The sequence below is a fragment of the Thamnophis elegans genome, chromosome 2, assembly GCF_009769535.1.
Source record: "Thamnophis elegans isolate rThaEle1 chromosome 2, rThaEle1.pri, whole genome shotgun sequence".
NCBI classification, from domain to species: Eukaryota; Metazoa; Chordata; class Lepidosauria; order Squamata; family Colubridae; genus Thamnophis; species Thamnophis elegans.
In genome coordinates, this window is record NC_045542.1 from 91731192 (window position 1) to 91753438 (window position 22247).

The 22247-nt window shown below is 41.4% G+C and overlaps 1 protein-coding gene across 5 annotated transcripts in view; it reads right to left on the reverse strand.

Moving 5' to 3' along the window:
* Positions 1-21055, reverse strand: part of TNIP1 (TNFAIP3 interacting protein 1) — a 70164-nt gene extending 49109 nt beyond the window's left edge. For 2 of the 5 annotated variants that reach the window (XM_032210444.1, XM_032210442.1), the window contains exon 1: positions 20950-21055. The gene's annotated coding sequence lies outside the window, so the exon portion shown is untranslated. Of the gene's footprint in view, positions 1-20843; positions 20910-20949 lie in introns of those variants that run through there. The other 3 variants (XM_032210445.1, XM_032210446.1, XM_032210443.1) reach the window with 3 other exon arrangements.
* Between the last annotated feature and the right edge of the window lie 1192 nt (positions 21056-22247).

Genomic DNA, 22247 nt, shown 5'->3' on the forward strand with positions numbered 1-22247 from the left:
TCCTACTCACTTCTTGAGAACTCTAGAGGTTTCCCCCCCACGTATGTTTTCTTACATAGGCTATGAATTGCATCGTTCACATTTATGCTGTCACATGTTGCTCAATGTTTCAGATTACATACTTTTTCCATTCTGATTTATTTACAAAAAATTAATTTGCATTCTGCATTTATACTTCTGATTTGCACATTCTCCATGAAGGCTGTTATTCTCAGGGCAAGCAACTGTGACACAGAAACAATAATCAGCATTACATTATCCAATACTTCTAACTCAAAAATCTCTATTAAGCAATATACCTGTAACATTTTCAAATAGGTGAGAAATACTAAACAGGGATGTAGGAATGTCTTCTAAAATTCATTACAGTTTAAAGATTTTGGCACTGAAATTCAAAAATAATGCTCTAAGAAATCTGAACTCCTTTTCAATCTAATCTGCATTGCATTAAGGCAAGGGACCAGGCATATGTTTAAAAAGCTGTTGGAGTAGAACACTTCATGTAATGATAAAATTGTAAGTAATATAATGCTGGATAAGACTAAAGGTCCATTCAGTTCAACATTCTCTTTTTCATGTTGAGTAATTAGATGCAGTGGGAAAGCCACAAAATCTGAAAACAAAACATACTTCCCACTCATGTCTTCAGAAATTAAGTTGCCTCCAACTGAAATAATATATAAGCATCATGACTTTTCTTTCTGCCTCTTTCTGATAAAATCCTCCACGCTCTTCTATAATCTCAAAACAAAATGAAATCAATGTTGTGTATGCTCCATCCATTTTGCTGTATTAAGTCAAGTATAGACAGCAACTTTGATAGCTGGAGATGATAGGACTTGCAGTCCAATAGGTATATCCTAGATTTATTGGACATCGAATTAAGGAAAGTTGTTTAATGAGCAATTCTAGGCAACTACAGTATATTTAAATTAAATCCCATCAAGGTCTTTAGCACTTCTCCAATAAATCATTCTTTGAATACACATTTTTACATTACAGTATATTCAACGGCAAGTTAACATACAGGACTATTTTTTATTATTCCAGTGTGCAGTTCTGTTTCAGTTCAGAGACTCAGATCACTAACATTTACATTGGGAATGCCTCATTTTAAAAACCCTGGCTTAATTTCATATGTATTACCTCCGAAAATTATCTTTAAATCAGTTAGTTATCCTTTGAACTTCTGAAGAACGTGGCAGTTAAATCTTAGCCAAATTTGTAACCTAAAAAACTCTATGAAACTATTACAAAAGCAGCCAATAACAAAAAGGTTCTAAAATTTTCTTCCCTCTATGACAATACCTACATGCTTTTGTGCTTTGTAATCTCATGCAAATCCAAATACTTATAATAAGGACTCCCGTGATGGATGACTACAAGGATGCAAAAGGCACTTATTCTATATCACTAATACTTTCCCCCCCAATCCATGCAGAGTATTTTTAGTTAGGGTTGTTGAAAAAAATATGTTATGTAACTGACTAGTCATACATTTAATGAGAATCAAAACAAAGAGCTACTTACACAAACACAACTTATAAGTAATGTGCATAAATAATTGATACAATAAGTAGTTGAGCTGGTTTTTACAGTATAGCTTTTAACAGCAAATTCAACTAATCCTCCACAAAGTTCTCCACCAGCGATTATTTGAAAAATATTCAGCAATACTAGGTACTGGCAAGATTCAACCCTTGCAAAATCCTGGTTTTAATCCTGGTTTACTGAATAGCATACCATTAGTTAAGAGCTCACTATGTGCTAAGCTAGACTATATTCTTCAAAAAACACACTGAGTTCATTCAAGACACTTAGCTTCTAATAAACAAAGCAAACCAGATAATGGCTATGGGGCAATTAATTGGATGGGGATGAAAAAGGCTCCCCAGACTCATAAATTCTCCCATTTCCCCTCAATCTTGGAGACAAAAGGAAAGAAAAGCTGAAGAAACAGAATGATAAAACGCTGAGTATCAAATGTTGGGAGCCGAAACGCTACAGAAGTAGTTCTGCTCCCTTATAGCAATAGGGTGGCCACTATTAGAACAGAATACGAAACTTGGTTTTAATTCTTGAATTGCAAAATGTGAAAAGTGGGCACTAACTTTAGACAGACTGTAGTGGTTGCCTCAGGCGGCTAAAGATGTGGACATAAGCAAAAATTCCTAATTGCTCTTCCTAAACCCCAGACCTAGACCCTTCTGCATAAATAAAAGGCTTAGTGGGCCACCAAATCCACCTTGTTCTTTATTTGCTTCAAGCATTAACATTTCCTGGATGTGCAATGACACAGCCAATTGTAGCTATCAGGAAATGGGATGGCAATGTGCATTTTTATTACCGCACAAGAAGAGATGGATGTGGAATTTTCTTATTTTGGCTTAGTGCACATCCAAATTGTCCTTTCACACTGTAGCCTCTGGTGTCTCTTTGTGTACATGCAGCTAAGGGGTGCCACTGTCTGCTCAGCCTCAAAAAAACAAAACAAAATAGGCCTTCAACAATGAATGTCTTTTATTAGGTTTTTTTTAAAAAAAAATAACCAGACTGCTATGCTAGTCACAAAAGGAGAAACTGGAGAGATGGGACCATTAAAAAAAATGATTTCCAGAAAGCAGAATTAGCAAGCAGCCTCTGTCACCGAATGACGGTATCTAAGATCTTTTCTTCAGAGGCATTTCCCAGTTTACATAACCCGCCTATTGGGATTCAGGAATGCTGGGGATTTTCCAGGTAAGAGTTGAAACCTGACAGAATCAACAACTAGAATAGCAATTAAATTTTGGGTGGCTCAGAGAGAATATCCTGCTCTAGCAAACAGGTGATAGTTACAACCTGGCCTATCATAGTTCACACAAATGGGAGGCAAAGATATACCTTAACTTTCTATTTATCCTAATAGTGTAGTTGCTAAATATTTGAATTTGAGTTCTTCATCTTTACTTTTGTGTTGTATAGTAACATTTATTTGTAGAGCGATTAAAACCAGCAGATGTTCTCTTGATAGGTTGGCTATCAAGAAGGAAGGAAGGAAGGAAGGAAGGAAGGAAGGAAGGAAGGAAGGAAGGAAGGAAGGAAGGAAGGAACTGAGCTGATAATGTAGAAATTTGCTTTGCTTTTACTGTAATGTGTGTAATTCATGGTGAGGTTTTGACATCTTTTGGAAGGACTGATAACACTTCTCCCCCCACCCACTTTTTATAATATTTTAATATCTTTATATTTGCAAGCACATATATTTAATATAAAGAAGTCAGTCTTTCAGAAACTACCATGAAATATTCTTCTGAAGCTGGATCTCATTGAACAGAAAAAGATTTGCTCACTGCAACCAAACACATGTGGATATAAACCAAATACATAGGTTTAGATCTGGGACACAGTTAAATTTGAGTAGTCAAGAACTCAAGGTTAGGGTTAGGGTTAGTAGGAATTTCTCACTCTTTTTTTAGTGCCCTAGGAAGATGCAAGTTGGTAGATGAAGTTCCCTGAAGCAACTGTGCTAAATGAAGAATTAGATTCATTTTATTAGTTTCTGAAAAATCTGCTTCTCTAGGGAGGGAAATCCCAACTTAATGGTAGCACACATATTTTACAGCCAGGAGGTGCTAGTTTCCCTTGCCATCATAACTATGTATAGTAGGGAAGAAAACCTCAATAATACCAGGCTAGATGAGTCAGTGATCTGATTTTTATTTTTTTTTGCTCAATTAGCAGGAACAAATGGTTGGATAACTGACAGTTCTGATCATATGCTTAAGCAAATCTTATCTTTTCCAAAGTGGGTTTGCAAGATGGTCCAGTGATGGTATTGTCACAGCCAATTGGCCTCGAGAATGAGTTGAATCTGAAGCCACGCCTTTGGGCTCCTCTCCTCTGACTCCAGTTTCAATCCAGTCTGGCCAGCATAGAAACTAAAAAAACCTTGACTCCTGAAAGAAAAATACCATTACTGGACCCTTCTCAAACCAGCGTGGCTTCCTGCCTTCCAGGGACCCTACCTCCTCCTTTCATAAGTTCCCCGTCGGTGGCTTGATGTTTTCGAATTTGGGAGGGTCCAGTGGCTGGGTGACCACGAGGATCCTGGAGGCCTCGTGATAGGCACCGGAAGGGGCTAATGGGCTCTGGTTTCCAGCCCGACAGCCCCTAAAGCCTGATCGAACCACCAGCAAACAGAGGGAGCGCGGAGGAGAGCGCGGAGAAGAGCACGAAGCCCTCAGCGCCAGGGAAAGCCACGGAAGTGTCTGGGAAGACGCGCGGTGGAAGCACAATCTCCCTGAAAGCCGCAGCAGCAGCAGAGGGCACAAATGCAGCAAATTCAAAAAGAAGAACTGCGAGGGGAGAGAGTCCGGCTGCTGCAACTGAAGAGGAGGTGAGGGACGGATTGGGCGTAAGCGCAAGGAGTGGCCCTAAGTAGAAGCACGATGGTATACAGGGCCCCTTCACCTCCTAGCTGGCACAGGGACGACCTTCAACACAACATAAATTGGCTGGAGCTCCGGGCGGTCCACCTCACCCTACGATGGTTCCAAACCTCAGGAGAAGGTCACCACATCCTCGTCCTAACAGACAACATTGTAGCAAAGACGCACATCAATCGACAGGGGGGCACACGATCCAGAGTGTTGCACACTGAGGCGATGGCGCTGGGATACTGGGCGGAGAAACACCTGCGCTCCATCCGAGCGGAACACATCACCGGCGTCGACAATCATCAGGCGGACTGGCTGAGCTGGGAGATGTTAGACAACGGAGAATGGAGTCTGTCCAAGGAGCTCTTCTAGAGGATCTGCCAGAGGTTCGGGAGACCAGTGGTGGGCCTGTTTGCCATTCTGTCCAACGCTCAGCTGCTGCGGTTCTTCTCTCAGTTCCCAGCTTGGGGAACGGAGGGGGTCAACGCCCTTCACTCCAGGTGGCCGGTTGGGCTGCTGTATGCTTCCCCCCCTACCTCTCCTTTCCGGAGTCATCCAGAAGTTAGTCAGAGAGCAGACAGAAGTAATCCTAGTGGCCCCCTACTGGCCCAGGAGGGCCTGGTTTGTGGACCTGCTGAGTCTGTCAGCAGGGAGACCGTGGAGGATTCCCTGGGGGGAGGTGAGATTGCTACAGGGGAAGTTGGTCCATCCAGATCCACAGTGGTCAGAGATTGAGTGGTGCTCAATCTCTGAGAGGTGCTCTCCTATCCCAGAAAGTGATCAGGACCATCGAGGCCTCCCGCAGACAGTCAACCAACTGGATTTACGATTCCACCTGGGTGATGTTTGTTTCCTGGTGCCAGGACGCCCACGTGACCCCTTCCAGGGCCACGGTGCCTCATGTATTGGAATTCCTCCAGGAGGGTTTGGACAAGGGCCTGTCCCTAGCCACGGTTAGGAGACAGCTGACAGCACTGGCCATAGTGCTCCCTGGGGAGGGCCCCACTCCGCTACCTCATTTGCCCTTAGTTAAGAGGTTCCTCAAGAGGGCGGCCCACCTTCGTCCACCGCCAGTCCACAGGTTTCCTATGTGGCATCTTCCCATGGTGCTATGGGCCCTTATGGCCAAGCCTTTTGAACTGCTCCGGACAGTCAGCTGGAAGCTACTCACATGTAAGGTTGTGTTCCTGGTGGCAATCACCTCAGCTAGGCGAGTATCGGAGCTGGGGGCCCTCTCCTCCAGGGAGGATCTATGCATGTTTCACAACAAAAGAGTAGTGCTACGCCTGGACCCAGCATTCCTGCCCAAGGTAAACACAGTCTTCCACCGGGTCCAGGAGGTGGTTCTCCCGGGCTTCTGTCCAGACCCTGCCAGGGAGCGTGAGCACAGGTGACACCGCCTAGATGTAAGAAGGGCATTACGGATCTACTTAAGGCAGACGGCAGAGTTCCGAAAGTCTGAGGCTCTGTTTGTATCGTTCCAACCCTTGTTGCTAGGAAAGAGGGTTTCCCCATCCACCATTAGCCGGTGGATCCATCTGGCCATTGCCCTTGCCTATGAGGCACAAAACCTGCCGGTTCCGGCCAGAATCACGGCACATTCCACTAGGAGCATGGCCACTCAGTGGCCTGGGCCTCTCAGGCCCCTATAGAAGACATCTGCAGGGCAGCAACGTGGGCTTCCCCATGCCCCTTCATCCGGCACTATAGGCTGGATGCCTTCGCGTCTTCTGATGCGGCGTTCATCCGCAGGGTCCTGCAGCAGGTCCTGTCAGATCAATGAGGGCCCACCCTATGGGACGGAAACTTGGGTATGTCCCATTTCTGGACCATCCTGCAAACCCACTCTGGAAAATGACAGTTGGTCTTACCTGAACTGTTATTTTAAGAGGTGTTTGCAGGATGGGCCAGTTCCCACCCTAGGTTAGATAGACAGTATTGAGGGTGGAGGTGTCTCCTTTGTGACTTGTTTTCAGGATCTCGGGAGCGCATACTGCATTGAAAATGGAGTCAGAGGAGAGGAGCCCAGAGGCATGGCTTCAAATTCAACCCAGTCTCGAGGCCAATTGGCTGTGAGAATACCATCACTGGCCCATCCTGCAAACACCTCTTAAAATAACAGTTCAGGTAAGACCAACTGTCATTTCCTTTGATGCTGAATGCCACATTGTAACAGCCATTGACTTTGTTCAGTTGTTTCACAGAAGAATCTGGCAAGCCAATGCTGGAAATGGAATGATAGATCAAATTAGTGCTTGATTTAACGCAGCAGGATGCTTCTTATGGTCATATGATAGATACCATTTATGAGATATAAATGTTTAAGCCCTGTGTACTGTTGGCTTATTTTAAAAAATGGTATGCAAAGAGAGAGGGGGGAGGGAGGGATCCATGAAAGCATAATTTCTTCTGCACTAAACAAAGCTAGCCTTAGGTGAACATTCACATCATGTTATACAATTAAATTATTAATATATCAGTCATTTTACCTAACTCTTATAAAAGGGGGAAATTAAGCACATGCTAATTTGTAGCCCCCATTTTTTTTTAAAAAAAAGTCTGTAAACAGGTCTCCTGGCTATAAAATGTTTATTCAAACCCAGAAACAGAGTTCTTCAAACCATTAGGAAAATAGGAATCCTCTTGCATTTTGGTATCTTATAATTAAAAAATCCACAGTAACACAGCTCAAAAATACCATAAGCATTGGAAAAATGAGTACTTCAGAATAAACTTAATATGTGAAATTCTGGAAATTCTTTTCAGAGGGAGCCTCTATTAATCAAGATATATCATATAAACTAATGTTGCATTTCAAATATCTCTATCTACAACAATTTGTTGAACCCAACAGTTTCTTCCTTAAAAAGATGACCAGTAGCCATGAAATAATGGTAGTTTCCAATCCATATATGATGAAATGGATTCCCATTTTGGGAGATTATGGGGATTCTCAGTCATCCAAGTCATGGTTATCCTAAAAATGCTTTTTCAGAAGGCAACTAGACTGTTTTTTCTTGAAGACGCTTGGATGCTTCTCATCCAAGAAGCTTGAAAAGCACCTTTCAGAGGGTTTGAGAGATCAAGATGTCAATTTATTTAATGACCTCTCATATTTCTGAATATCACACTCAAGAGTATCACCACTACAGAGCTGTTTTGGTAAGAGCAATAACCATTATAGCTCTATTTTGTATCCTAATATCATGCCATTGTCAGATTCCAGTTCAGAGGAGGAGTTGAAACTGGGACTATCCAATGGGGATGACACATCTCCTCTGAAATGTTTGGCGAGTCCAGGGGCTGAGGACGATGCTATCCAAGGCCCCTCCAGCATTGGGGGGGGGGGGGTTCAACTGAACGGGGAGCTGCCTGTCCACACAAACATGGGGGAGGATCAACTGCAGACAGGAAATGGTGTTGAGAGGCAGCAGATGCCCTTTGATGAGGAACAGCTGCCTCCCCCACTCAATCCACGAGGAGTGGAGTGGAGGCAAGCTCAAAGGAGTCCTGTGAGGCTGCTGGCAGAGAAGCCACCCCGTCCTGCCTCACAAGGAATACCTACCTAACTTGGTCTGATTTAAGCAGAGGCTGCAGGGAGAATTCTTTGTCGGGAACAATTGTTTTGTTTCAGCTTGTACTTTCCCAGCCTTGAAAAAACCCTGATTTGAATCGTGTTTCTGCCTTGTGGACTCTGGACCTCACCTTGTGGATCTTGAATCTTGCATACGACTTATGGACCTTGTGTTGTGAACCTGCACCTTGTTTTTGGACTTCCTCTCTTCCTTTGTGAATTGGCTTTGGTGGCTATTTGGGTTATGTTTGTGGGACTGTGTTGCGCTGACTGTGGGTGGCTGTCTTCAGAGAAGTTCCGGATGGAGCTTCACCAGCCATTGTAGGACCATTTGTCATGGAATTAGCAGAGCAATAAAGGATTCTATCCAAGCCTGCCACTGCCTAGGCGACTTGAGTCGTAAGACCTAGTTTGTTAAATCCTCTAATAAAGTAGAAGATTTTGAGACATTTAGGGCTTTACTGGCCCATACTTAGACATTAAAATGAAGATGAAGATACCATTGTTCTTTTGGCCAAATGTTATTTATTGCAACCACTCAAATCTCAAATATTCAACCTCAAATCTTACTAATTGATCTTAGTTACAAACTTTTTCCAGGTTTGGTGCAGAAAAATCACCTAATTCTTTCTAAATCTGGATTCCCAAAGTTCATAAGGATCAAGTTGGAGTTGGCATGTTACTGCATACCACACCTCTCCTGTAGCTAATAGAGTAGGAGGGGAAATTCCGGACTTGCCAAGCTGGTTAGGCCTCAACATTTTCCAAGGAAATTAAATGTGCCAATTTCAAGATGGCACATGAAGGCAAGTTCCAGTGAAGGAAACCTACTATTCACTAATCCCAGAAAAAAATTAAATAAATTTAATGGTATAAATTTAAATCCTGAATATATATTTTTAAAAAGCTTCTTTGAGAACTGAAGTTTCCAAAAAGAAAAATGAGCAGAAATGTCTCCCCCACCTTAACCTGTAAAATACTGAATTTCTAATAAGATACATCAGACTCCTTAGCAACTGCCTGAATGAAACTAATTCTTTTCAGGCAATATCATCACACTTTTCTTTAGCAAGGTTTATTGAGATGAAAAGGATGGGGTTACAAAAATTTCAGCAAGTGAATTATTTACCATTTACAATCAATGTAATAATGGAAACTCCAGTTTTTTAATAATAGCAATCTCGTGACCCACTAGGGACATGAATCTCTTCACTGGTAACAGAGCAGCAGCTGGTATCTGGCAGTTTACAAAACAGTCTTCCAAACAGTTTACAAAATATATGTTTTATAAACAGGTACATGCAAAATGTTCAATGTGTGTTCAATCCGTGAACTATGCACGACACAGCTGGTTTTGCATGGTCTATGACTGAACTGAAATACAGTATGTATGTTTTGGGTGTTTAAAACTATATACAGAATGTAATGGGAGCATTATATTCTTGATATGGACTGACATGGATTTGTTTTGGGAATAAGTGATTCAGAGGGTAAGAGAATCTTGATGTCAGTAGCTGAAGGTTGTGGGAAAGGAAGGCATCGAGAAGATCAGGAGTCAGCAGGCAGATGGGATACGTTGCACAGAGAAATATTAAAAAGAAGGGAGAGACCATTTAGCTATGGGATCTGATTTTGGCTGAAACTAGAACAAACATTTTTCTTTTTCCTGAATTATAACCAATTTAAAATAAATTAGCTGAACTTCCAGAATGAGATTTCAGGCTGGCTGGAGAATTCTCGGAGTTGAAATCCACACATCTTAAAGTTGCCAAGGTTGAGAAACACCACTGTGGATATGTTCAGCCGAAGGTAAATCCCTGCTTTCAAATTCCATACAAACTTTCAAGGGAAAACACAACTGCATTCTGCTTGCTTCATATCAACTGAACACAACCACCCCAACAACAGACTCCTGTAGCAGATGGCATAAAAACAACCCTTTTATCGGCTTGGCACATGATATATTCATCAATATAATCCCACTTTGCCAAGCTGAGAAAGCAGATCAGGGGGGAGAGTATAGATTGAGGTTCAGCTGATAATGAAACAGAAGGCATATCAAAACTATGAGAAAGAGTCATTGGTTCATGAGTAATCTATCTATTTCTGGAGATTCCCAGCAGCTGACTGGAAATTGATCAAGAAATATAGTCAGTCTATGTTTGCATGCAGAGAGAACACTTAAATGCACTAATCTTGGAGAGTAGATAACATTTTCCATAATAGGATATTTTCTTTTGAAGAATTGCTGACCCAGAGATCCTTTTGGGGATTAGGTTTGTAGCAGACAACTGCCAAACATGACAACTGAAACCTTACAATTACCCCAGTTCGAAACAATGTGGCTTCAACACTGAATGATGAAGCTACTGTCCTTTAATGATCTTGGGGGTGAGAGTGGGGGGTTGAGGGAGGAAATCAGCAAATACTGTACAGATTGTACCAGATTAGTAACTGAATCCCACAAGATAATCAAGCATCAAATCTATATTAATGCAATGTTCATGTTCTCATCTTGTTGCAACTGACTGAACTACCTGAACATCAAAGGTTCCAAGTATCTCACTGAGCAGCAATTTCTACAGTCTTAACTACAATGAAAACAATATATTATAAATTATTTTACTAATAATGGCCTGCTGGAGTAGCAATTTGCAGGAACCAAAAATATCCTAATTACAATTAATCTATTTGATAACTGTATAATTCCATTATTAATTACCATCATTAGAAAATAGATCTTTGGAAAATGAAGAAGGAACCATCACTCAATTTAAAACACCAAACAATCACATTATTCACATACCAGTCAAGCAGGAAGAGATACTTAATAGGCTACCAGTAGCTAGATAAACTCTAGGGGTCACTAAGATTGCATAACCTTATTCTGATATCTGGTTGTTCTCAAAAATATGGGGATAACTTCAAAATGATGCTCACGTTGTTAACAAAGGGCATATATCTCTCTAAGCATTTGTATGAAGTTTACAGGACAAGTTTTAACCTACTAGATATATAGCAATTCACTGCACAATGTCCAGAGTCAGCATATTGCCCCCAACAATCTGGGTCCTCATTTTACCAACCTCGGAAGGATGGAAGGCTGAGTCAACCTTGAGCCAGTCCGAATCAAACTGCCGAATTGCTAGCAGTCAGTAGAATTAGCCTGCAATGCTGCATTCTAACCACTGTGGCACCATGGCTCTTATACGCAATAACGTTTTAGATACCTACTTGCAAAATATCCAGCATAAGACTCTTAGGCTAAAATTTAGATTGATTTATAGTGCAATGCTATAGATAACAACTGCTTTCCATTACGCTTATTTCTGTAAATACTTAATTTGCAGGAGAATGAAGAGATCAGGAGACTACATCTGAAAGCAAAATATACTTTGTTTTTCAGTGATAAATGAATATCTCTCTCCTTTCATGTGGAATTTAATCGAAGTAAGTAGAAATCATTAACTTGATCAGCTTTAGTACTGATTTTGATTCGTCTAGTATGCTTCTGTAACTGATATAACACCCTGAACTATGAACTGTGCAATGAAGCTAATGAATGCATTTAAGTTTCCATGAGTATGCCAATCAGATTATTAAATGCCTTCCACTGAAACTAATTAGAATTTCTACTGTATTCCTATTCATAATAACTTGGAAATAAGCCCAGTTAGTGCATTACATCTCATACATGAGATGTAGTATGTGACTATACTACATGGCATAGCGCCAGGCTATCTACAGCTTCACCCCGTTACCAGTTTGTCCCACTTGTTCAGGCAAGAAAGGCATGCTACAGAACACATTAGTCAGAGAACTTCAACTGGTGAGGTCAAGGAAGAAGGCCTTTTCTCCACTGCCCATGTTTTGTGAAACATCCTGTCCTCAGAGGTGAGGAAAATCCCCAATCTCTTGGCCTCCCACAATGGGGTCAAAACTTGGCTGTGTAGCCTTGCATGGGGAATACAGGGGCCCACACAGCTGTGAGGTTGGTTGAGAAACCCTCCCCCAGCTCTGAGACCTCTCATCTTGGAACTGTCCATCTCATGCAATGTTGTTTTACATTTTTGACCTTAAATTATTCAGTTTGTAATGTTTTATTGTACTGATTAAAATGTACACCACCCAGATCCCCTTTGTGAAGGAGATGGGCAATTAAAAAGGTAGGTAGGTAGGTAGGTAGGTAGGTAGGTAGGTAGGTAGGTAGGTCGGTCGGTCGGTCGGTCACCTCTAAAGTCCTTACAATATACCGTACTTCCAGCAGCAGGCTGAAAATTTTATGTATGAATGAATGAATGAATGAATGAATGAATGAATGAATGAATGAATGAATGAATGAATGTATGTATGTATGTATGTATGTATGCATGCATGCATGTATGTATATGTGTGTGTATTATATAATTATTATATAAAGTAATTATATACCAACCAAATACCAAATTTAAACAGCATTGCAATAGTAGCAAAAACAGCATTCATAGCAACAAATAAAATAAACTCGCATAAAATATGCTAAAGAAATATATACAGTATATATAAAAGTTGCACCACCTACAATATACCAAAATCACCAAAAAGACTCTAACCTACCAATGGTGTTTAGCCCATACCATAATGGGCCTCAAAGATCAAAGTCATTATGGGTCAAAGTCATTATCTTGAAGTGACGCCCAGTTGTGAAATTCAACAGGTTCTGACAAGTTCTGGAGAACTGTTAGTGGAAATTTTGAATAGTTCGGAGAACCAGCAAATACCACCTCTGGCTGGCCCCAGAATGGGGAAGGAATGGAGATTGTGCAGTACCCTTCCCCTACCACACCCACCAAGCCATGCCAACAGAACCGGTAGGAAAAAAAAATGAATTTCACCAGTAGTAGGTCCCAAAATGCACTAGAACTTAATGAGGATGGTTAAGGGCTGGCATAACTTCACTCATAACTCCTAATCTCAATTAAGAGTCTCACAGTCATGAGCTGAATTTAGTAAAATTTAGTTTCTACTTGCATCCAGCTCTTTGCCAAGGAACAGTTGTCCCACGGAGAGTCCTAGTGGACAGTTCTAACAATCCCATTATACAAAACCAAAGGAATCACCACCATGTGGTAGAAATACCACAGATAAGGGGTGGGCAATTATGGCAACTTTACGACCTATGGACTTCAACTCCCAGAATTCCTGAACCAACCATACTGGTTTAGGAATTCTGGGAGTTGAAGTCCACAGGTTGTAAAGTTGCTACAGTTGTCCATCTCTGCCATAGACAGAAAAGACTTCCATGTGAAAGCCCTGTTGGCTTATCCCACAGAGTAACATAATCTAGGACAGTGTTGCATAATATCCAACTGGATGCTTTGGGAAGTGAAGCTCACCAGACTGGACTATCAGGTGATCCTCCATTCTAGTCACCTTCCAGCAGGCGGTATTTATGATATGCTGCCTACAATTTAGAAAATAGTAAACAGCTATCAGTATTGACCACTGATATCCTGATTTTCCATGAATCTGTCCAGGCTTTTTTAAAATTATTCAAACCAGCTACCATTACCATAACTGTGACAGTGAATTTCACAGTTTAACAGTGAGTTGTGTGACAAAGTTTTCCATTCTGCCAGTTGCAAATGCTTCCCTCATTTAGTTTCACTGGTACTTATTTTACTGAAATGCCAATAAAATGAGTCCTTTCCTGTCCTATTTTTTATCATTTCCTCTGTTACGTTAGTAAGTTTTCTACTTATCGATTCATTTTCGGACTTCTGGAATACACACATCTGTTTAACATTTCCTATAGCAATGTTTTTCAACCATAGCATGTCTAAGATGACAGGACTTCAATGTCCAGAATTCCTCAGCCATCCCTCCTCAGAATTCTGGGAGTTGAAGTCCAGACATCTTAAGATTGCCAAGGTTGAGAAACACTGATCTATAGTGTTCAGGTCCTGATAGAATTGGTCCTGGTAGAAGGCCCAGTTCATTACACTTTTTTTGGGATGGGGGGAATGCATCTTTTCAATTTCTTAGTCTAATTCAAGAGTGCTGGGGTTTTCTAGTAGATTTTCATTCAAATTCTCCTTAGATTTTTTATTTTTGGATCAGCCAGGATCAGCTGGTGCCGTGACAACTGTAGCTAGAATTAATGATGACTTTAAAAAAAAAAAAGCTGAGGGAACTTATTTGGAAAGAGAGATACACCTTGGCACTTTCAAGACGAAACACTCCCCCTCATACTAAGATCATGAGACAGCCATGTCTGCAGGTGCAAAAGAAGAAACCACAAAATAATTCTGCCCACCTATTCTCTGCTTCACCCACTGAAATGACACTGCAGCCTCCATAACAGGATTACTACCACCCACTTTCAGCAACACTACACATAATACAAAATAAGAGGCAGCACCAGGGGGATTTTTCTCCTTCGTGTTAGAAAACTGAGTGGGGGTAGATGGCTAGAGTGATGGCAAATAAAAGATCCACGCAGTATATCTTTTGAGATAAGATTACAGAAGCTACTAAAAGGCATTGCAGTAGATCAGGCAGTATTTCTGACTCTGCCATCTAATACAGGCAATCTTCATTTAATGGCCACTGTTGGGACTAGCAACTCTGTCACTAAGTGAGGTATCATATGACAGACACAGACTTACAACCTCACTTCTGCTGTGGTCGTTAAGCAAATCACCTATGGTTATTAGGGAAAACATATAACTACAACTTGCAATTTTACTGATGGCTTCTCTATTGTCTGCTCAATAGAACAAAGAGAACTAAAAATTAAAAATAATTGAAATTGTTTTTTAATGTTAGACAAGGCCCTCAACATTGAGAAGGGGCATGTTGTAGGTCTCATCGGGCAGGTACCTAGGAAGGAGACTTCTTTGCCACATGATTGTGGAACATCATCCTACTGGAGATCAGATTGGGTTTAGTCCTTCTGGCTTTTAGGAAGACCCCCAAAGGCATGACTTTGTCAATGGGTTTGGGGATACGATAAGAGTTGGAGCAGTGGTTGTACTGATTGTTTTGATGAATGGGATTACCTTGGGTATGAGTTTTATATCTTTTAGGATGGCTGACTTAATTAATTAATTAATTTGTTTGTTTGCCATCTCTCTCACTGTGAGGTGACTCTGGGCAGCTTATAACATTAAAATAAAGTTGTGTGTGTGTGTGTGTGTATAAAATCATAATAAAAATACAATTATAACCAAAAGATGGGAAGGAACAGAGCAGAATGTACTGGGAGGAGGATTGCTATTATAGCAGTTAGACTTATATACCGCTTCATAGGGCTTTCAGACTTCTCTAAGCGGTTTACAGAGTCAGCATATTGCCCCCAACAATAATCCGGGTCCTCATTTTACCCACATATATATTCCTTTTTTCTTGCTGTATTGTTCTGTTTTGCCAATGTTTGTATGTATCTATGTATGTATGTTTTGCCAATGTTTGTATGTATGTATGTATGTACACACACACATACATGCATGCATGCATACATGCATACATATATACAGGGTAAGTATTAATATTTTGGCATATGTCCCCAACAGTATGAAAAAGACCCAGGGATTGTTTCCAGGAATCAGAGGCCAATTCTAGGCCAGGCTATTTCAGGGGAAGCCATGATTCATAGAACATGAATGCCATCAATGAAAAATAATAATAACAGAAGCGGAGGAGGAATATCATGACCTGTCTGCTCTACCTCCTGTCCCAATGACCCAGAAAAGAGAAATGAATGTTAATGGATAATGGATAAAAATCCAAATGATTTAGCCACAAAGAAGAACCACCAGCTGGGAAAGAAAACGTATCCAAAGCTGGCACCAAACAAGCATTAAATTGGTACAGAGTAGAGACAGTGTCAACCTTGAAGCTGGCCTGAGAGAGGCCATTTTCTGGGTTTCAGTGTTACCACACAGAAGCTGAGAGTTAGGGAGCGGGGAATAGAGAAAGAGGGGATTGTAGTCGAAACAAAATACTTTCTCCTGGGAACCAAGGACATACTCCTAGTCACACCTAGTCAGAGACAGGAGGGATGATATTACCAGGCAACCGGATGGCACCATGCTTGTTTGGGGAAGGGGAAAAACATTTATTTTTAATTTGGTGAAAACCATAGGAACCTTTAGAGCCAGTTTTCACCAGCCTGTGCTAATATGATCTTTCCAATAAACTAGCTCTTTGAGAAACCTGCTTGTCTTGGAATCCTATTTATCCTAGGAGTATTATTTGGAACCCTGACAGATAATGCATCTCATGGAGAAGTGATTAGATCAGAACTCCATATCCTGAATGACTCGCTTTTTTGGTACATAGATGTCAGGGACCATCTCCTTTTTGTAATAAGAAAACAGACACAGCACAATTTTGAAACCATATCTCTACTTGTGCCCAGAGCACCTTTCATTCTCCAAATCTATTATAAATAGACTAAAGTTTATAATAAACAGTCTCTGTACCCTGGCTTCTAGGAAGTGCGTTAATGGTTACCTTCAAACCATTGTTATGCTACTGCCTAGAAAGTTCATGCTCACACATACACCTACAGAATATGTGAGAATAGGTGATCCTTGACTTACAACAGTTCATTTAGTGACTGTTCAACATCATTGAAAAAAGTGACTTATGACCGTTTTTTACACTTACAATTGTTGCAGCTGCCCCGTGGTCACGTGATCAGAATTCAGACCTTTGGCAACTGACTCATATTTTTGACAGTTGCGGTGTCCCAGGGTCACATGATTGCCTTTTGCGACCTTCTAACAAGCAAAGTCAATGGGGAAGCCACATTCATTTAACAACTGTGTTACTTAACAGCCACAGTGGCTCACTTAACAACTGTCTTGCTTAGCAACAAAAATTTTGGGCTTAATTGTGGTCATAAGTCAAGGACTACTGTACATACACAGGTACACAAGTAAGGGCAACAATCTAAATTATTTGGTTTCATCCTGACTTTTCTTCCTACACTTTGGTTAGAATTACTCAAGCAGAAGTTCTGTATCTCAAGGCTGCAGAGGGAGTCCTGGATCTCTATGACAGCCTAACCACTTCCAGTACAGGTAACCAATATAGGAATTCACCAAAAGGTTACTATAAAGAGCTGGTGACTTGGCTCATATAAATACTAAACCATAGTTTAACCACAGGCTATTGAATAAACCCCAGTGGCTAGGCTCGCCAACAACAAAATCAAACAAACTAATCTATGGGCAGATGGCCATTTGCAGCGTCCCGGTCATGTAACTGTTTTTACCAGGGTTTTGCCAAAATCCAACACTTACTTCCAGTTTTTTGCAAAATCACATCCATAGCAAACAATAGCCTCTCACTTGTGATTGCCAGGTTTGCACTTATGACTGCAAAAAAATAATAATCACAAAATCAGGTTGGTCACATGACCAACTTGTTTTATGACTATCACAACATACATCTGTAATGGGCAGTCTCCATTATGGTCATATGTGGAGGACTGCCTATATGTACTGCAATGTTATTTTGCATATGGAGTAAGAGAAATCAAACTGGGGATATGCCACATAACACCACTTTCTCACAAAACTTTCTCTGTGTCTTGACCTCCAACCTCAGCCCACAGGCCAATGGTGATGATTTCAGTTGATTTTTTTAATATAGCCTTTCACCTTAATGGCTGTATCATAACTCTATTGCTGAACATAAACTTGCCTACTGTATGTTGCCAACAGTAAAGCAGGAATAGAATCAAAAAATACTTTTAAAAGGCTATCTTTTCTTGAAAACCAGGTTGTGTGTTTTTTAATTCAACAATGATATAATGATAATAAGGTTCTGTAAACAAAACCAAAAATATTTGCAATAGACAGAGTTTTGAAACACAGTATCAAGTAATTGACAAAAATTTATTCTTACTTTCATTCAACTCAATATGCCTGGAATAAAAGGATACCTCCAAAAGAAAGTTACTCAGAAGTGAAGCTTTCCAAGATTAGCGCTTTGCAGCTTCACTACTCTGTTACTTGACTAGTTCACCATTAGTTGGTTTCACACATTATGCTAAACCTTGGTTTTCAAATCAAGTGGTTCAGTTCACACAATACTCTAAGCCCTAAAAAACAATACAGGTAATCAACTTATGATCACAATTGAGCCCAAATTTTCTGTTGCTCAACAAGATAGTTGTTAAGTGAGTTTTGTCCCGTTTTACAATCTTTCTTGCCATATTTGTTAAGTGAATCACTGCACTTGTTAAGTTAGTAACATGGTTTTAAGTGAATCTGGCTTCCCCATTGAGTTTGCTTCTCAGAAGGTCACAAAAGGTGATCGCACTGCCACTGTCATAAATACCTGACAGTTGCCAAGCATCTGAATTTTGATCACGTGACCATGGATGGGAACGCTGCAATGGCTACAAGTGTGAAAAATGGTCATAAGTCATTTTTTCAGTGCCGTTGTAACTATCAATGGTCATTAAATGAACTGTTGTAAATCGAAGACTACCTATATTATATTTTAGGAAAATGTGTGATTATGCTTATTCTCCCTGATTCTGAGAAATAAGAGAATGAGAAATTGTACCGACAAACCAAAATAACATAACTGAAAAATAATTGGGAATTTGTTATAGCAGACATGGAAACTAACTCTGGACTATTCAGGGGTGGGCTGCTGGGGGTTCACAGGGGTTCAGGAGAACCTCTAGCTATGATTCTATGCAGTTTGGAGTAACCTGCCCAGGAGTAACCATGCAGCCCATTTTGGATGCAGGTAAGTGCAGGGCACACGTGGAGGCTCGGGGAGGGTGAAAAATAAGCCTACCAGAAGTTCGGGAAGGCCGGAAATGGGCCATTTTGCCCTCCCGGAGACTCGAAGAAAGCCTCCAGAGCCCGGGGAGGGCAGAAATGCCCTCACAACTGTGGTGCAGGAGCCCACCTAGGTCATGCCCACTATGGCCATGTCTACCCAGCACCGGGGTGGGTTTCTCACCCCGTTCCAACCAGTTCGGTTGGAACGGGGCCGGCGGCGTCCTCATGCACGCGCGCAGTGCACGCATGCGTACTAGCGTCTGTGCGATGCTCCAGCTGCTCCTGGAAGATCACGCAGGCGCTGTATGCGTCCTGCGCATGCGTGGAAGCGCAGAACTCGTCAAAACCGGGTAAGAAACGCAGGCAGGCGGGTGGACCCTTCGGCGTTCCCGGAAGTTACTTACTTCCGGGTTTGCCGACCAACCGGTTCGCGGGGACCGCCGCGAACCGCCTGAAAGCCACCCCTGACCCAGCAACTGGGCAGAGAACCCCTTGCTAAAATTTTTGAAGCCCACCCCTGGGACTATTCCTCCCCACCACCACCACCACCAAAAACAATATTTAGACCTAAATAGGATTGGAAAGAAGATCACAGGAAATTCCAGGAATATAGACTAGACTGAAAAGAAGAAGCCATCTCCCTCATAATACTCTAGTAGCAAATCACTACTATATTGTTACCAAGGATATTTGAAGATGTACCTGCTTACATTGTTTTCCAGTTTCTCAGTTTGAGGCTAGATCCGTGCCCCACCTTCAATCTGAAGGAGATGCTATTTTTACTAATGAGATTTAGCTTTAATTCCCTGCTCACTAGTAGCTATTCAACAACTGTGACCATGACGTGATCAACCAACAATTAACTTGAACCACTGTTTATATCAGTGGTAGTCAACCTGGTCTCTACCGTCCACTAGTGGGCGTTCCAGCTTTCATGGTGGGTGGTAGGGGTTTGCTGTAACTCTGCTTTATAAATTTTTTAAAGTAAAGTTACTGCCCTACTTTATAAATCACCATTATTGTGGAACTGGTGGGCGGTTAGAAAATTTTAATACTACCAGAAATACAAAAATGGGCTATAGGTATAAAAAGGTTGACTACCCCTGGTTTATATAATGAACACAATCAATTGGACTTACCCATCCTACTAAGCAGACTAGCCACAAGCCATCCAAACATAATTTAACATTAATTACATGGATCTAACTCAGTCTGGGAAAGAGAAAATAAAATATTTCCCACATATCCAAACCTGTAATCTATGAAAGACAAGTCAGAATAAAAATACTGGGAGCATATATTTTTTAAAGGTTACAATCCTGTACATGTTTATCTGGGAATCTGAATATTTCAACTTTGAACAAATAGGCATATATGAAAAGAATTGGGCCCCAGATGTCAGACACATCAGTTGCTCCCAAACAAGAACAGTGCTTAGCAAATGAGTCAGTAATTTAATTCATTTACATGACACCATAATCTGATGTGATCTTTCCACTCATGCATCTCAAAAGAGTTGCTACATACTGGAGAACTGACCTTTTAACAGCAAAGAGAAATATGACAACAGAATTTAGGCTGTGCACTTGGACAAGGATATTTTTTTTAAAAAAGACTCTACATTCAACATCAAAGGAAACAGTCCCTCCCTTTTTTTCCTAATAACCTCCCCAAACCTCAATACAGTTACAAAATCCCTGTTTATTACCTGCAATACAAATAAATGAGATTAAGAAATGTCCTTCACCAGAAAGTGGTCCAAATGACAGAATTCAGACCTGCCTCTCCCTGCATCCCTTACAGCGATACTCTTGTTTATCCCATGCTGAACTGATCCTGTTTTGCCTTTATTCCCAAATCCTAAAATACCCGGAAATGTGAGATGCGTCGTATGTCTGTGTGTGTGTGTGTGTGTGTGTGTGTGTGTGTTTAATGTGTGTGTATGTGTGTGTATGCAATGTATGTATGTATGTATGTATGTATGTATGTATGTATGTATGTATGTATGTATGTATGTAAAAAAAAGAGCCGTGCCATACATAGAGCATCTCGAAAACGTACCGAAAGCACCCGGGATTCCATCCTTCCCACCTTCTCCTTCCGTTTAAAAGAAAAGCAATGAGCTCGAGTTCCTGCAGGGAGAGGGGAGGAGGTGAACTAGTCCTACCTGCTAAAAACTGTACGGATCGAGGTCCAAACAGCTCCGGGACCTCCAAAGCTTTGCATCACGGACATCGCTTTTACTTCCTCTCCTCTGCCCAGAAGGAACATTGACTCAGATCCGCCCATTTTGGAATTTCCCAAGCATGACTGACAAGCCACTCAGCTAATCAGCGAACGTTCCCCTCGGTGGCCGGTAGAGGCACAAAAGTGGGGGAACCGAAGCGGGGAAGCCCAGATGGGCTGGCAAACGTCTCAGCGTCGGGGGTTGTGCTTCGGTTCCGCGAGTCAACAACATGCCCTTCTGACGTTAGGTCCCGAGTCCGCCCTTCAACGCTGAGCTTGGGAGCTTGCTTAGTGGCGACGGTCTTTTGCATTAACAAGAAATATGGTTGCTTTGCCCTTTGTGGTGCGTTCCTCGCTGATCTTTCCCTTGGGGTTTTTTGGAAGTTTGCTCAGTTTTACATTTCAGTCTGTTTCTCCATGCTCCGTGCCCTGCTCGAAATAAAGCACCACATTCGTTTTCCAAAGCGTTTGTGATCGGAATTAAATTTAGTTCGGGAGGCAGCAAACTGAAAAGCCCTGGCAAAATATATTTCCTCCTCTTGCTAGAGTGAATGTGCAAAATAAATGTAATGTTTCTCTTTTCTTTTACAAAAGGGGAGAGGTTGAAATCTCCAGTCAGTTAAATATGGGCTAAGATCATATTTTTTTTTAAAAAGATAGGCACTCAGGATCTGCTGGTTAAAGTGTTACATAAGTTATATGCAATAGCTTGGTGTTGCAAAACAACCTTGCTGTCAATTATATTCAGGGATTTTTTTTTTCATTTTTCTTCTGCTTATACAAGTTTTACACAATTGCTATAGCTCAGCACCACTTCAACATGGAATTGATAATGGGGAGGATCATGCTTTTTTTTTTTTAATTATCTGCATAGATGCTGACAGCAGGAAAAAGTAGGAGAGCAATGTGACTGCATAGGGCAGTGATGGTCAATGTTTTTCTGCTCGGGTGCCATAAGCCCCCCCCCCAGTATATGTACGCACGCACACACACACATATACCGCACATGCCTCACTGAAGCATCCGGACTTCTGGCAGGCCCGGTTTTTGCCCTCCCCAGGCTTCAGGAACTTCCGGTAGGCCCGTTGGGCCCGTTTTTCGGCATCCACAGGCTCCGGAAGCTTTCCTGAAGCCTGGGGAGGGTGAAAACTGCCTCCCCCAGCCATCCAGAAGGCCAAAAATCAGCTGGCCAGTGCATACATAAACTCTGGAGCTGACATAGGGCAACACCTCATGTGC